Genomic DNA, 16,712 nt, shown 5'->3' with positions numbered 1-16,712 from the left:
TTAATGTGATTAATGATATAGCGTGCCCTCTTCACAGACAATCACATATGTTGACACACACTGGAAAGGCATTGCGCCCAATAACCACTAGAATCAAAGAACATGTTGCTTTATCGGACATGATTACAACACCCCCGACCCAAATATCTACTTTCAACAAACGCGTATCATCACCCACAACATCACACACATCAGCCACAACATCACATACATCATTCACAACATCACACACTTCAACCACAACATAACACACATCAGCCACAACATCACACACATCAGCCACAACATCACACACATCACACACATCAACCAAAACATCACACGTATCAGTCACAACATCACACACATCAACCAAAACATCACACACATCAGCCACAACATCACACACATCACACACATCAACCAAAACATCACACACATCAGCCACATTACACACATCAGCCAAAACATCACACACTTCAGCCACAACATCACACACTTCAGCCACAACATCTCACACATCAGCCACAACATCACATACATCAGCCACAACATCACACACATCAATCACAACATCACACACATCAGCCACAACATCTCACACATCAGCCACAACATCACATACATCAGCCACAACATCACACACATCAGCCACAACATCACATACATCAGCCACAACATCACATACATCAACCACAACATCACATACATCAGCCACAACATCACACACATCAATCACAACATAACTGACATCAATCACAAAATCACACATATCAGTCACAACATCACACACATCAGCCACAACATCACATACATCAGTCACAACATCACACACATCAGCCACAACATCACACACATCAGTCACAACATCACACACATCAGCCACAACATCACATACATCAGTCACAACATCACACACATCAGCCACAACATCACACACATCAGTCACAACATCACACACATCAGTCACAACATCACATACATCAGCCACAACATCACACACATCAACCACAACATCACACACATCAGCCACAACATCACTGACATCAATCACAACATCACACATATCAGTCACAACATCACACACATCATTCACAACATCTCACACATCAGCCACAACATCACACACATCAGTCACAACATCACATACATCACACACATTAGCCACAACATCACACACATCAGACACAACATCACACACATCAGACACAACATCACACACATCACACACAAAACAACCACAACATCATACACATGAGACACAACATCACACACATCAGACACAACATCACACACATCACACACAAAACAACCACAACATCACACACATCAGTCACAACATCTGTTGTCACCAGCCTCACACCTCGTTTATCCTACTGGTATTACCAAACATGTATCCTGTGTTTGTTGTTAAACGCCGCACTCAGCAATATTATCTATATCACGGCAGTCTGTAAATAATAGAGTCTTGACCAGAGAATCCAGTGATTGACATCATGACCATGAGCATCGATCCACGCAGTTTGGATACGGTGAAATGCATCAACAAAGTCAGCGAGTCTAACCACCCGATATCGTTCGTCGCTTCTCGCTGAAGACCTATTCTAACTCAAATCTGCACGGGTCTGTTTATACATAACGTGATTGAAAATATTACTACACGTATCCGTTCATTCGGACACCAGCAAGAAGTGTTTCCCGACAAACGATAATGAGTCCATAATACAACAAATACACGGGAACGCACACACGACACTAAACTTCCCTTATAGAGTTATTCGCAATGACATTTTAAACAAAATTAATGTATACCTACATGTTTGAAGGTGTTCATTCAGACAAATGAGCTTCCTATCCTGTAACGTGAAGGCACGGTGACTGTTCTGTGTCGCGATCTACAAGTACTGCATCCGCGTAAGTCTTTTTATGCACGATTATAAAAATACACCCACGTGTTCATGGAAATAAAGGGACTGGGAAAACCCGGCTATTATCCGTTGTTCATACATGTATGTGCATCCTTAGTGTGGAAGGTTCTTGCAATGTGAATATTAATACATGACAGCCATGTAATAGCAAAGGTTCTTAGCAGTGAATTTATAAACGACCAGAAATTACGTCGCAGTAATACCAAGAGAGCGAGTTCCAACTGATATGGTTTGTTACGTTTTAACGAGTAATCACGACGATCCGAACTACCGTGAGGGGAGTTCTTGTACTTCGGGAGTATAGATATACAGAGTATAGTTTAGAATGATCACAACCTAACTACGTGTGTGTACATTCCACAGCCGGGGCAACCATTCACACATGATCTATGTTACACGTCCATGAACACAAGTTGCAACACACACAGTTTTCTCTTCTTGGGATCTGTTTCATAGCTATTTATTCCATAATAGAAATACGCGACAAACACTTACAGTTAAGAGGATCTAAATAGACAAGAAATAGATAAATATTATTATGTTTAACGCGAGTGTTTCTTTCGATGCCTTATGTGTAAAAAAGTATTGTTTAACTAGCAAACAGCAGAATATGTTAGTGAGTGCGAATTGTAACGTTGAACATGTTTGTATGCAGTAATGTCTGCGCTTCTGGTTGCACGTGTATATGTTATCGTTTGTAAGTGGACGTTGTGTTCTAAATATATTTGTTTTTGTTAACGCCGCACTGGGAACTTTTTCCAGGTATATATTGGCGGCCTATAGATAATTGAGTCTGGACCCGACAACCCAGTGATAGATATTAATTGCAGCCATCTACGTCGTATCACACAATCACCAGAACGCCCGAATCATTACGACCAGCGGGATTCCGCAGAGGACAGGGGCGGCACAGTTACGAGTGAGTGAGTGAGTTGGGTTTATCGCTGCTTTTAACAGTATTCCAGTTATATCACGGCGTGTCAACTTAATGTGGGAGGAAAGCCAGAAGTGATGCAGGTCTCAGACGCCTAACACCGGTGAAACCCACGAGCACGGGTGTGGTGCTGACAAACCTAGAAACATAATCGGGGCGAACCGGGATTCGAACCCACAATCATAGGTTTCTGGCGTGCCCAAGGGACGCAAGCCTGCACAGCAAATCGCGGCACCCAAGACGACTCGGCCCCCTGTGCCCCCCGCACAGTTACGAAAGGACATCTCGATAAACGCCTGAACAGAAAGAACACAAACGAACAATAAATATCCTCCTTGATATATAATATCTTAATTCATGCCATATTAATTAAATTGTTTTTAAAGCAAATCTGAACTTTGGTGAGAAAACAATATGTGAAATGCAGGATTTCCCCATAGATAACACGTCATGTCAAATGTGTGAAGAGGACATTTAGACATAAAGTTGAGGCACCAACTACCCCCTACTCACTAGTTTAAGTAGATATATCTTATGATTATGGACATGGTTCTGTCTCTTTTATTGTTAATTGTTTCTGTTTAAGTCAAGTATTTGATGTATGTATAATTGACTGTTTTCATATTCAGATTTACACTTCAGCCACATGATAAAGAAGTATAACACGATAGACTGCATACATGACTACAGGGAAGTCAGTAGGGCCTCTGCTCTGTCTGTTATGGATTACACGGTCAGCGATTGCGTGTATGTACTAGTACGTGCGTACATCTACACAAGACCCAATTCCTACCTATCCCTTAAATCCACGAAACTACACAGGAGCAGACAGAATGTCAGGCCTGAGATGGCGGGAATATTGCTAATGGTGGCCACTTAGCTTGGCCCTGTAGCTAAGTAATGACGATGGTTAAAGCTTTTACTGTATCAAATGTCATGCTTTTAACTCAAAGTGCACAATTCGGCCCTATCTTATAGACTTAGCCGCTCCTCGACTAATATCGAGGTGTTAATGAAGCTACGAAAAATAAGACACATGTCACCGTACATACTCGTTACATTCATAAGACACACAAGACATATTATTGTTCTGTATTGTTTCATTCTATTAAATTCTTGGATGTTTTGAAATGATCTGTTTTGCGTAAAAGAACAAACTGTAAAAAAAATCTGTCTCTAAGAAAAGTAAATAACCATGGAGAGATAGTTTTGAGTTGTCTCATGAGGTGTAAAGGTGAGTTAATTATTTCTAACATATGTGTGCGTTCACAATATTCCTCCACTCACTGTTAGACAGCTACAGACATAAAGCAAAGATGGCGACCAACTTTAACCTTTAACTTTTAACCCACATGATGTTGGTTTGGGTGCCTTACATCATTACCTTCATGTTAAAGCACCATTGTCATCGTTTACCAGACTTTGGGCACAGGCGCAAGTCAAGTATCAAGTTGTCAGACTCCTGTCTCATAATTGTGAATGTGATTTATGGATGTTCTAAGTGTTTCGCGTACCTGTTCAACTTTGTGAACCCTTCATTTTAAAAGTAGAATGCTTTAATCCCTTCTTAGTGTTAAGTTGCTCTCGTACCTATTGTCCGTTTTGAAGTTATAGTTTTAGTCCTTGCTGCATGTCCTAAATAAACGAAAGTGTAAAGCAACAAATCTCATGGCAGCGCTTTCAATATAAAATCTGGAAGAATCACTGAATGTAAACCTCACATTGCGTGATGCAAATGATGGCGTCATCTTATCCCCGTGTAGGTGTAATTATTCACAGGCACAGGATCAGGTGGTTGCCACGAACAGCCGACTGTCCTCATCTCAATATACGGAACATAGAAACATTTTTTACCGACATCCCAGGGGTTCATAATCCTAAGAACAGGAACAGGTATTTTCACGGGTTTACATGAACCCATAAGCTCTTTTGTGCTTTTGCGGCACTGAATAAAAGTCTGCTTTGAAGGATATCGGAGATGATTAACTTCCAGCAGAATGGATCTATTACAAAGCTCTGTGTCCTTGCCGATGTTCTCTGTCAAAGCATACTTAAACGGAATCGTTTCAGGAAAACGATCTTTCTGTTTATACCACTTTGATCTTGTCCTCACCTCGGGTATCACATATTGAAGTAGATACGGTAAACGTTTCGTAAAGTTATACAGTGTTTTATGCAAATGTCTTTTATTTGGCCTCTTGCAATGGCGTTTATTCACGACGTATACGTAGCTCCTTCCATCTGTGAAACTGTTAAGCCAAACCAAACTGACAAACAGGGTGACCAGCATTCGGATCTGAAACATGAAACATGAGTGAGTGATCATAAGCGAGTCTGATAATGTGAATTTCACTCTTTGGTCACTTCACTTTGAAGGGTATTCCAGTCTTACCACATGGATAAACTTTCAACATTAATACCCATATGAATTCATGATTTAAAAAAACCCACTTCATACATTTTGTTCTGAGGTACATCACTACGAAATGACTATATGTCTTATAATAAAATATAATATAGTTTGTTACTACAACTTACTCAGCATGGTTAATAGCATTGTTATCGTATTTTATCAAAAATAGAAGTCATTTACGGGATAGAAAAGGTTCGAATCAAGATTAGTTATTGTTAAGTATGATGTCCGATGCAATTTACTATTTGATTTGAACCATTGTTCGCGTGTTTTTTTTCAGGTGAACATTTGACTAGGCTATGCATGTGTTTGTGACGTGTGATACCGTTTGGGCAGGATGCGCACACGTTTTAGCGAACAACTGCATACCAACAGAAATAAGAATATGTATCATAATGCGTAGTGTGCCCTGGCATAAAGAGCAGCGGCGTCAGTCTACTATGAGAAGGGGCATTTTGGAATTGTGATAATTGTACCCGTCATCCGACACATATGTGAGACACTTATCACAATGACTACTGGCTGTTATTGGCAGCAAACGCTTACGCCAAGTAATTAGAGGTGCATGTGTAGTTCTGCTACTCCAAACCCATCCATTAATTATTGTTTGAGGTCCAATATAAATTGTTGCATCTGGTTGGTTATATCAATGTGATTTTTTAATGTGAAGATTACACGAAATGTATTTCGACGAACTGTCTTTGTGACTGACTTACTGAGGTTGTTAACAGACCTTTATCGACTAATGATGATATTCAAATCTATTTGTTCTAACTACAAAAGGTGTTCTTGAACAGCATATATACGCTCTAATCACCTGTCAAAATGAGGAACTATTTTATTCCACAATACAGCTGATTGTTGTTTGACTCTCAGTGTAAACATAAAGTCACGCGCACTTGATGAAATTGTATAATACAATCTTCGAGATATACAATAGTGACATCGACAATTATAAGAAATGACATTCACTTTGTGTGAGTTCAATGGAGTATGACTCTTCGTATACACAGTGAGGGCCAAAACATCAATGGATGTCCTCGCCAGCTCCTTAAATGTATACATAACGGGCGTTATAGCTTAAACATATTTTATTGATAAAAAATGCAAGAAATGAGACAGCTATTTGGAAAATTATTTCGCCTCCTGCCTGACGTCATGCACTTGTAGGTAGGTAAGATTGAAAACATTGACCAGTAATTAAGAAACTACATCTACAATTGAAACGTCATACAATGAAATTAACGGAATGTAATCAAGCGAAATACATGTATTGTACAGTAAAAATGAAAACATGTTATATGAACTAATCCCTTACAAAAACGTAAGTTCTATTGCAACACCTGAATGTTCTATGCTTGAAAACATGAATGTATACTTTATACAGCTTTGCAGCGATGTATACAATGGGATGTCATTGAGCTATGTGTGGTGTCTACATACAACTTGCTGAATAGACCTGCAGGGGCAGGATGGTAGCCAGTGATTCGTCCGGCCGAATACCCGGATTCAGTTCGCAAAATACTTACTGGTGACCCTGTTTGTAATATAGCTGGAATATTTGAAGAAGTAAAACCACACTCACCAACGCCTGGCATCAGGAAAGTGAATGTGTACATTTTTGGTTTGGGTTTGGTGGGTAAATATTCTGATGACGTGATGCTTGAATGTACTTATGTGTTGGGCGCCACATGAGCGTGATTACCCAGCTGACAGTACACGTGAGCAGCTACACACTGATGAGAGAACCTACTGATGTAGGCGTGCATATGTAAGTAGATATATATATATATATATATATATATATATAGACACATATATAATCATATGTATATATGTATATTTATGTCTGGTTTGAATAGGCTTGGTTCATGTTTGTCTGTAGATGATCTTTGATGAATGACCACATGAATGAATCGCTTTGGATTAAAGAAACAAATACCAACTGTAGTAGCTAATTATCATAACTAATTATCATCACTATATTTCAGAAAGAGTTAGGTAACCTAGTAGAAATACAAATGCACTTGTACATCACCACTAAAGCTTTGTGGATAACTACAGATGACAACATCACGCAAACGTGAAGTTAATTAAGAACGTCGTGGATAACACTCAGATGTATGCCCAGTTCAATGTCACCCAAGGATGATCAAAATAAGAAATATACTTCATTTAGTAGCTGCATATTAAATTTGATTCGACAAACCCAACTCAGCATTGGTTAGAACCGTTGATTATGTTATATATACCCAGGCCATCGGACACTTTGCCAAGAGTTTAGAAAATGGCTTAAGGGTGTCATGGTAGATGTGCCCGAAGAAATGGTCAATATACATAGTTGTATAGAAGTAACACAAACGTGGGCCACTAATATTTGTTCACGAAATTTGTGCGTATCGTGTGGAATTGTCGGACTCTGTTGTGGAGATGCACGCAGGTCTCTTGTATGTGGTACCTAGCCAATACATGGAGGTGTATACACTGACGGGCCCGATCAGTGACACCGGTCCTTGCCTTTTTCTCTGATAAGGTACATGTCATTCCAACAGTGCTATCAATCGTTTCTACCATGATTGTTTGGTCTTTACAATGCCTGTAAGAAAACACCTTACAACCTGACGCCGGCGTCTTTAGATGGCGACTTTGTTTGTATGCACGACTAATCCCGACCATTCATCGAACACGCCACGGAGTTACGGGCGTATTGCCCGGACGTGAGTTCAGTCTACACTGTATTGGACGAGGCCCAAGTCAAGTCTCACAGCCTGCTGTCAGGGCCGGTCACATTGACTTTAAGACATTACACATTCGTGAGCTTTTCACGTCAAAGTCATTTTGGAGATGATTGTAAGTTACACCCGACACTGAATCTTGTTTTTGAAGGATCTGGCACTTTATCAAGTGTCATCAAAGTGTCCAGTCTAATAACATCAAGGTAAAATTTAAACACCTTGGTATTGAAGTTTCATCGCAAATAAACTATGTATCCACTGGTCTCAAATATATTGCCATTACAAAAGCAGCCCTATCATCATTGTTTAGTATACATCTGTTCTGACAACTATCTGTTTAAATTTGATTCCAGTCAATTTTACATTGTTCCAGATAATCAGACACATCAAGACGCAGGATATAGATGTACATTTGCGTACATGCATCAGTGGAATATATAGTTGATGCACTTCTGTTTAGTTTGATTGGGAATCCTGACAACACTGACAGAGAATCCATGGAAGACAGTGTGGAAGAGTTATGGTCAACCGATAATATACCACTTTGTACTTTGAACAATATCGATTGTGATTGATCAATCTGCGGTTTCAGATGTGAGGCTCAGACGGTAGTTTGTGTCACTAGCGAGTGAGAGATTACCAGAGTCAGGCTCACACATATCCTGGTGAACGTCACATAGAAACAACAAGAAGCACATTTTGTCAAACACGTTCTGCCCTGCTTCAACTTAGCTGGTTATGTGTTGTCTCTACAACTGCATCCACACCATAGGGGTAGCGCTACACACTAACAGCAACTTAACTAGGCCAGACGTCTCAACATCCGTTGCGAAAGATTATGTCTTATCTCGAAAACTTCTTGAATTGTCAGGTTCGTAGGAACAGCCCACAGTTTTGAAATAGAAATCCCATACAACGCACCGACAATATTTGTGTGCAGGGCGGACGATCTGTAGGACGTGTACAGGTATTTTCACGGGCTTGCAATGTCCTTTCTGATGTTTCGGCGGTGGACAACATTTGTATTCGTGTATACGTCGCGGATATCGCAACTTACTGTAGGTCAAAACATCCATTTTACGACATACGTCATTATAGTCATCGTGCCAATATCCCGTGCAAATTTCTTTTTGAAATATGTCTGTTGTTAAAGGTTGTGCAAATGGTTGTTTCCCAAAGTCTCTCTCCATTTCTCTTCTAAATTCATCCATTTTGGGGGGTATATTATACATAAGTGCGTCCTTGAACCTGGCATATTTCTTGAATCTTGACAGCTCTCTTCTTAAGTTTCTTCTCTGTGGCCTTGTGCAAGTGTTCGAGCTGTCGATGTCATTACGTCCCACTGATGATGCACAGGTGATAGATGCGGTTTCCTCATCCAGCCTGGTGACTGTAACACATCCAAGCAGTATCAACACCTGTTAAAGACAAAACACATCAAGAAATGTTTCATAACGATACAGCTTGGCATTTGCAAGAGTTTATTAGGCGGGCAATGTGTACATATACTGTAATACATTCTGTCGCTGAAGTCTGCAGTCTTGTACCAGACTAGAGTATAATGACATCTAATATTATGATTGAGGGAGTTTGTAATGAACGTTTAGCCACGGATCTATAATTGGGTCTGTGATTTACATGTAGCTTAGCAATTCCACAGAAATACAAGCATATCAGTGGCTTGACAGAAACCTTGTCTCATGCTTATTAACACCAGAACAATGGTTTGCTTGCGTGAACGATAATGGAAGAGCAAATATTTGATCATATTTTTCTTACACTGAATTTCAGGTCGGTCATGTATCATTTATGCATTTTAACAATACCCCTTATGCAATACCATCAGTGATCGAAATGGTAAAGATGATATACCCGTACGAAGTAATTCAAAAGTTGGGAATTGTCAGACAATATTAACGTTATGAATAGCCTCAAAGCTTCGTTATTCAGTTATGAGACAGGCGTATACATTTATCCAATCAACGGAATCTCGCCTACTTCAGGCACATTCAAAATGATTACTGTTAAAATGCCTCTGGACTACACGATCGCCATATCTGCATCTGCGATGCATGTATCAGTACAAATCTTTCCATCTCTACATTGAATAACCCTGGAGAAAACATGTTATTCAAAAGCAGTTACTGTATCATTGGTAAATGTATTACGGATGCAGGGTCACATAGATATACTAGCGGAAAGAAATACTGTGCACCACACAAAATCACATTTAAATATATTGCCATGGATTTGTCAGAAACATGCACGTTAATCACGTGTACAGTGACATAGTCATGATTACACGTGATGAACCTGAAATTGTTCCTTGATTACATGCATAGACTGAGATAGGAATAAGATATTCGTCACACATTCAGGGCACACGTGGGACAGAGTAAATTCAAACACAGTAAACCGCTGAAGTGTTTTAACTGTGAAAAACAGCTTTGCTGACGGCCAAGCCTCTTCTACCACGCCTATCTAAAAATGAACGGTTGCTTGCAATTAGAATGCTTGAAACTGGAACTGAACAAAACGTTGTTGTCAGCCGTTTGTGGGTTCGCTGTAACACCACATAGTCACTCTAGGGCCGGTATCAACAGACTGGCAAAACCAGAAACCGACCACGTTCTGGACGGCCAAGAGTAACTTCAAGTCGGCAACCATATCCGTCTTGTTCACCTGCGAAATAGGAATCAGGCTGAAACTTCACAGCCCGCAGCATCCCCGGCTAACGTCCGATTACGGCAAGGATTGTGACAAAATCGATTACCAGAGCACAACATCCGACTACGACGTCCGGTTGTACGTCCAGTATTGGTGCCACGTTATCGAACTGAACGCCTGGCAAGGTTAAAACAACATCTGAGGTTCAGATTACAGAACTGGATGTTAGTCCTCTTCACAGATATGTCCAGGTTTCATCTTGTGTTTATCGACGTCTGGAAGAACGATACGCTAACGCGTGTGTTCAACGTTCTGAATTCGGTGGAGGGAACGTCATGGTGTGGGGAGGCATCACTGCATATCACAGAATCCTCCGTGTAGTCATCGATGGTATATTGGCAGGTGTGCGGTACCGTGGCGATGTTATGCGTCCTAACGTTCCTTGAGACCCATGGACGTCACGTCACTTTAATTCAGGACAACGCACACCCTCACATCGTACGTGTGGTCGTAGACTTCATTGGACAACAGAACATAGGTACTCCCATTGATTGCTGTTCCTACAAATCTGTCGCCAATCCAATGGGTTTAAATGAATGGGAGGAAATGGAACGTCGACTTCCAAACCAACCGGTGACGTTGATCCAGCTGCAAAAGGCCTTGGTCCTGATGACATCCACAAGCCTTCCTCACAAATACTGTGTCGTCAATGAGGCGCTGGCAGGCTTGCGTCTCTGCTACTGGCATGGTGGTCTTACCCGATACTGACTTGTGAACTAACAATTGCCATGACGTTTACAGAGGACATGTGTTGACACTGTCATGATGAATTCATGTTTAACTGACATTAGTACATTTTGTATGTTGTTCTTGTAGCACAACAGACAAACTCGGTCTTCAGTTTCAACAGGTTTTAATAATAACATGGACTAATTGCATACGCTAGTACTATGAACACTTCACAAGGGCGTGGCAGAGACTGTGAGAGAGGCTATGGGCTGTTTCGGGCGTGACCAAGTTTGACTAGAGCTTGTCCCAGTGTGCTGGCCTTCTGAGCGTTGACTTGGCTGTTAGCTGCTGGCCGTTGGCTCGTGTTGTTATGCCGTTCTTCTGGACTGCTCTGTCGGTCTGGTCCTGGTCAGTGTACAGCGCCCTTCTCTGCCTCTCTGCCGTCTGTACTGACGATGCTGTATATATAGGGGTTTTCTCAGCTGATTAGCTGAGAACATGTCGCAGCATAATGGGCCAACAAGTTCTCAGAGTGTCACAACAAGCCTCCAGACTAATCAATCGTTATTACTGCTAGTCGCAAATGAGCCATTAGTGACCCTCAAATCTTTAGGGGGGTCATTAAATCCCAAAACGCACAGAGGGTGTCTTCTTTAATATTATCATGGATCAGTAACTGTTTTCCTTCGTTGGTCACAATAAGCCCACCTGTCTACACAGCCTCTGGCCATACTGGATAGTGTTACATTCGCCCTTTTCTTATTGAGAAATTTTCAGCATAAAATTTCTTAAAATAATTATGACCATCCATAGATACATGAACACCTCAAAATATATGTACAATCCACAACAATCCGTTGTCCATTTCATTAGCATATAGTTAATACGACTACTTCAAATGTATGTACAAACCACAACAAACCGTTGTCAATTAGAATATAGTGAATATGCATACATATATAAGTTCACAAAATATAACATGTGCTGAAAACAGGATACAGTTCATCTTTGCACACCAAGAACTGAAATGCAAAACACCTGCACAATGTTAGATCGTCTGTCCTGCGTTGTGTCTATTTCTTTTCTTTTCCACAGTCAATTTGTAAAGTGCTGTAGTATGGTGCTCTGATCATATGCGACGACAACACTTCATGCAGTTCTCTGCTGTCCTTACTCCTGTCAACGTGCGTTAGTCGAACTCACGATGCCCTCGGGTACCCGCATCCAGCGTCGGGTAGATGCTCCGTATGGCGGGAGTCGGTCGAATTTCTTCTGCTGGATCGGAGTCCCTTTGTGTCAAGAGTGGCGCAGAGGGTAGGTTTCCTCTGTAGGCGCGACCTGCGCTCCCAGTGTCAACTGGCGCCATCTCAAACTCGGTTGTAGCCAAGACATTCCTCTTACTCATTCCTCGCTTGGCTAGCCAGGGTCTAATAAATCTTACAAACAAGAAAATCCCCACCAGAATTCCCACTACAGTTAAGGTTATTCCCAAGAAATATTTCCAATCTGAAATCTCCTCATCTGGTACCATTGCCTGTAAATCATTAAGCTGATCTATAAGATGATTCATGGGGATATTCTCAATGCTCTTGAGTTTATCAGGTAACCTAATCAAGTTCAGTTTTACAGCAGTTTTCAAGAAAGGTTTCCAGAGCAACATGTTTGAAACATTCGGGGTATGAACTAACTTCAGAAAATTATCTTCCAACTCGTACTGGCTTTCATTATGATAATAAGGGAGTAAGGTCAAATGATCATTAGATGCTGAACATAATGCGTTCAGTTTAATTATTGATAACGGAGGTAAGACCATTATGGTATATGAAAACTTGTTATCCGCATCACATGCCACTACAAGATCCAACCTTTTATTGGTTGTCAAGACCCAGCGTCCTGCAGTAAGGTATTCTGCCCTAGGCAATATAGCATTTGGTTGGACTTCTGTGTGACATGTCTCCTTGATGCTATCCGCAACTTCACTTTCCATTACTGAACCTGTCACTTTCCGCAACTTCACTTTCCACAACTGAACCTGTCGCTATCCGCAACTTCACTTTCCACAACTGAACCTGTCGCTATCCGCAACCTCACTTTCCACAGCTGAACCTGTCGCTATCCGCAACTTCGCTTTCCACAACTGAACCTGTCGCTATCCGCAACTTCACTTTCCACAACCGAACCATGGAACTCTACTTGTTTGTCATGCTTTCTGTAAGTTTCGGATGACTTGCTTTCCTATCTTAACTGTACCAGCTACCACTGCACGGGCTACCAGCTTAATTTATACGGAATGTTGTTCCCTCCTCCTCCTTCCAATCAGTGTCATCATGAGAAGGAGTGTTCAGTGTTTAAACCTCTGTTATGTGTTCCCCTGTGTGCCCCATAGTTCGTCCCATAAGTTCTGACTGTTTGGGCAATCTCTTGAAGCATATCAGAATACTCTTGTCACTACTCGCGACCAAATACTGATCATCACCGTTATCATGTCAGTACACCCTTGACGCAACCTACGATCAAGAACTGATCCTCATAACTGGATCCTTTATGTTTTTACAACCCCTAACGATATTAGCATACTTTTGACCGGACCTGGGCCACGTGTATGTCTTCGCATTAATGAATTTCCTATTGTGTTCACAGTTTCCCTATTCTGTTCTTGATAAGAACCTTGTTCTCCCGTTTTAAGGTTTCCCTCATCCCTATAATTTGTTTAGCCTCTTTAATAAAATCGACTTTCAGTTTCTTATATGCTGCCAATAACTTTCCTAATAATCCGATATAAATTTAAGCTTACCTCTGTACGCGTTTGATCACTTCCACAACTAGTTTTACTTTATCTAGACCAAACATTAAGCAGTCTTTGCGAACGCTTAACACATGGCTGGATCCCCTTCAAATGAACGGAATAAATTAGCGATGCCTTGAGCACCTACGACTACTGCCAAGGTTACAATCTGCCTTGTTGCTTGATCATGGTCTTGTAGATACCTATGGATGACATCGCTAACTGCCCCTGAACTTGACTGATAGGCCACCAGATTTATTCTTTCTTGATCTGCATTTGTTAATACCGCATATTTTTCTATACTTTTTAGCCATTCTTTAAATTTTGTAGGTTCCCCATCAAAAGTCTTTATGACCTGCGCTATTCCCTCTGCTCCTAAAGTTGTTGAAAGATTAGCTAACTGTCCTGTTATTTGTCCTGCTATCCCTGTCAAAAATTCTCCCAATTCCTGGCCAGCCATAACGATAAATGAAACAGAAGAAATCTGAGCTACTTACCCAAGTTGGTCTGAGCGTCAGTCTTCACTTGTCCCAGGCTGTTCCTTTGTTTTGAGAGGGATCCGGGTCACGGCACCAAAGAAGAACCCAACAGTGCTCTATATGTAGCACAACAGACAAACTCGGTCTTCAGTTTCAACAGGTTTTAATAATAACATGGACTAATTGCATACGCTAGTACTATGAACACTTCACAAGGGCGTGGCAGAGACTGTGAGAGAGGCTATGGGCTGTTTCGGGCGTGACCAAGTTTGACTAGAGCTTGTCCCAGTGTGCTGGCCTTCTGAGCGTTGACTTGGCTGATAGCTGCTGGCCGTTGGCTCGTGTTGTTATGCCGTTCTTCTGGACTGCTCTGTCGGTCTGGTCCTGGTCAGTGTACAGCGCCCTTCTCTGCCTCTCTGCCGTCTGTACTGACGATGCTGTATATATAGGGGTTTTCTCAGCTGATTAGCTGAGAACATGTCGCAGCATAATGGGCCAACAAGTTCTCAGAGTGTCACAACAAGCCTCCAGACTAATCAACCGTTATTACTGCTAGTCGCAAATGAGCCATTAGTGACCCTCAAATCTTTAGGGGGGTCATTAAATCCAAAAACGCACAGAGGGTGTCTTCTTTAATATTATCATGGATCAGTAACTGTTTTCCTTCGTTGGTCACAATAAGCCCACCTGTCTACACAGCCTCTGGCCATACTGGATAGTGTTACATTCTGTTGCAAACTCGTTTTTTTGGCGTTTATTTATCATTTCTTATGTAGTCAGTGATGCTAGTACATAATCTGAAGTCGAAATTGTATACTTCTACGCTTGTCAATGACCACAAAATGTTGATTTGGTAACTGACCATGACGTTCCAATAGGCATAGAATACCTGCCTCAGACAGGTTGTGATGATCTTGAAATACACGCTGCTTTTAAAAAAAAGTTAAATGATTTTGTTATTACAGGAATAAGGTCACTTATGTTTGGTTTTGAGGAACTGTTGAAATAAGGCACTTGTTTTCGGTTTATATATGTATCGGATGGTTTAAATTAACATAGTAATGTGAATGTTACTGTGATAATATTAGTCGAGCGTCTTCTGCACAGTAGGTACAATTGTAGGTAAGTTTACTATGTGATTGTTTAAATGTATAATGTCCAGTGCATTTCCTCTAACAAGGTGTTATGTAATTGCTATTATACGAATTATCAAATTTGTGAACACTTTATTTTAGAACTACATATATTCTAACTTACACCCTAAGCATCATAACAGCATGAATCAGGAATTACAAAATAACATGACAAAGAGGAACAATTTTGGGAAAAACAATCCACTCGTCAATATATCAACAATAATTACACTAGTGTACTAGTCAACTGACTAAAAACCCTTTGGTATTCTGGGTACGAACACCCCAGCAACCAATGTTTATAGTAGAAGAGGACACTAATTATGATTTGATCGGGTCGTCAGGTTCACCTCAGGATTGGCTGGTCCATACTCGATCATTTAAAGACCGCCTTAATATATAGCTGGAATATGCTGAGTGCGACATTGAACAAAAAAGACAAAAAAGTAACGGACTAGATGATACTTACAGGACGTCGCGATGTACATGTTGAAAGAACGCTCTTCACTCACTAACTGAACTGTCATGATGTTTCTTATGAAAGGGGTACTGATCTACAGCAATTCCCCGGGACAGAGTGTTGCCTTTGTTGTTGTTGTTGTTTTTCTGTGAGCACCCGGATGATATCCTAGAAATCTCGACTAGTTCGCGACCTGTGCTGCGCGAACAAAAAACGCATTTGTCCTTTTATTGATAGTGCAATGGCGTGTCGTTACATTGATCAACAAAATGAAATACAGTTTGGATTTGGAAATGATAAGTAAATGTAGGTATCTTTGGGGGTTGCATTGGTAATGGTGAAGAAATTTTGATAAGTCATTTGCTTGATCATGATATTGTGTGATTTTCGTTTACAACATTTTGGCTTGTAACACAACTGAAACTAAAGATTTCACTTGAGCATTGCTTATTTTATCGTGTGTATATGTT

The 16,712-nt window shown here is 40.8% G+C and overlaps 1 long non-coding RNA gene across 2 annotated transcripts in view; it reads right to left on the bottom strand.

Moving 5' to 3' along the window:
* Positions 1–16,712, bottom strand: part of LOC139449866 (uncharacterized) — a 45,568-nt gene that overhangs the window by 1,228 nt on the left and 27,628 nt on the right. Inside the window, exon 3 of one of the 2 annotated variants that reach the window (XR_011652195.1) lies at positions 4,563–5,137. This is a non-coding gene — a long non-coding RNA (uncharacterized lncRNA). Of the gene's footprint in view, positions 1–4,562; positions 5,138–6,379; positions 9,408–16,712 lie in introns of those variants that run through there. The other variant, XR_011652194.1, reaches the window with a different exon arrangement.

The sequence above is a fragment of the Haliotis cracherodii genome, unplaced genomic scaffold (genome assembly GCF_022045235.1).
Source record: "Haliotis cracherodii isolate W230 unplaced genomic scaffold, xgHalCrac1.p SCAF_8, whole genome shotgun sequence".
NCBI classification, from domain to species: domain Eukaryota; kingdom Metazoa; phylum Mollusca; class Gastropoda; order Lepetellida; family Haliotidae; genus Haliotis; species Haliotis cracherodii.
This window is presented reverse-complemented; position numbering and strand designations above follow the sequence as displayed.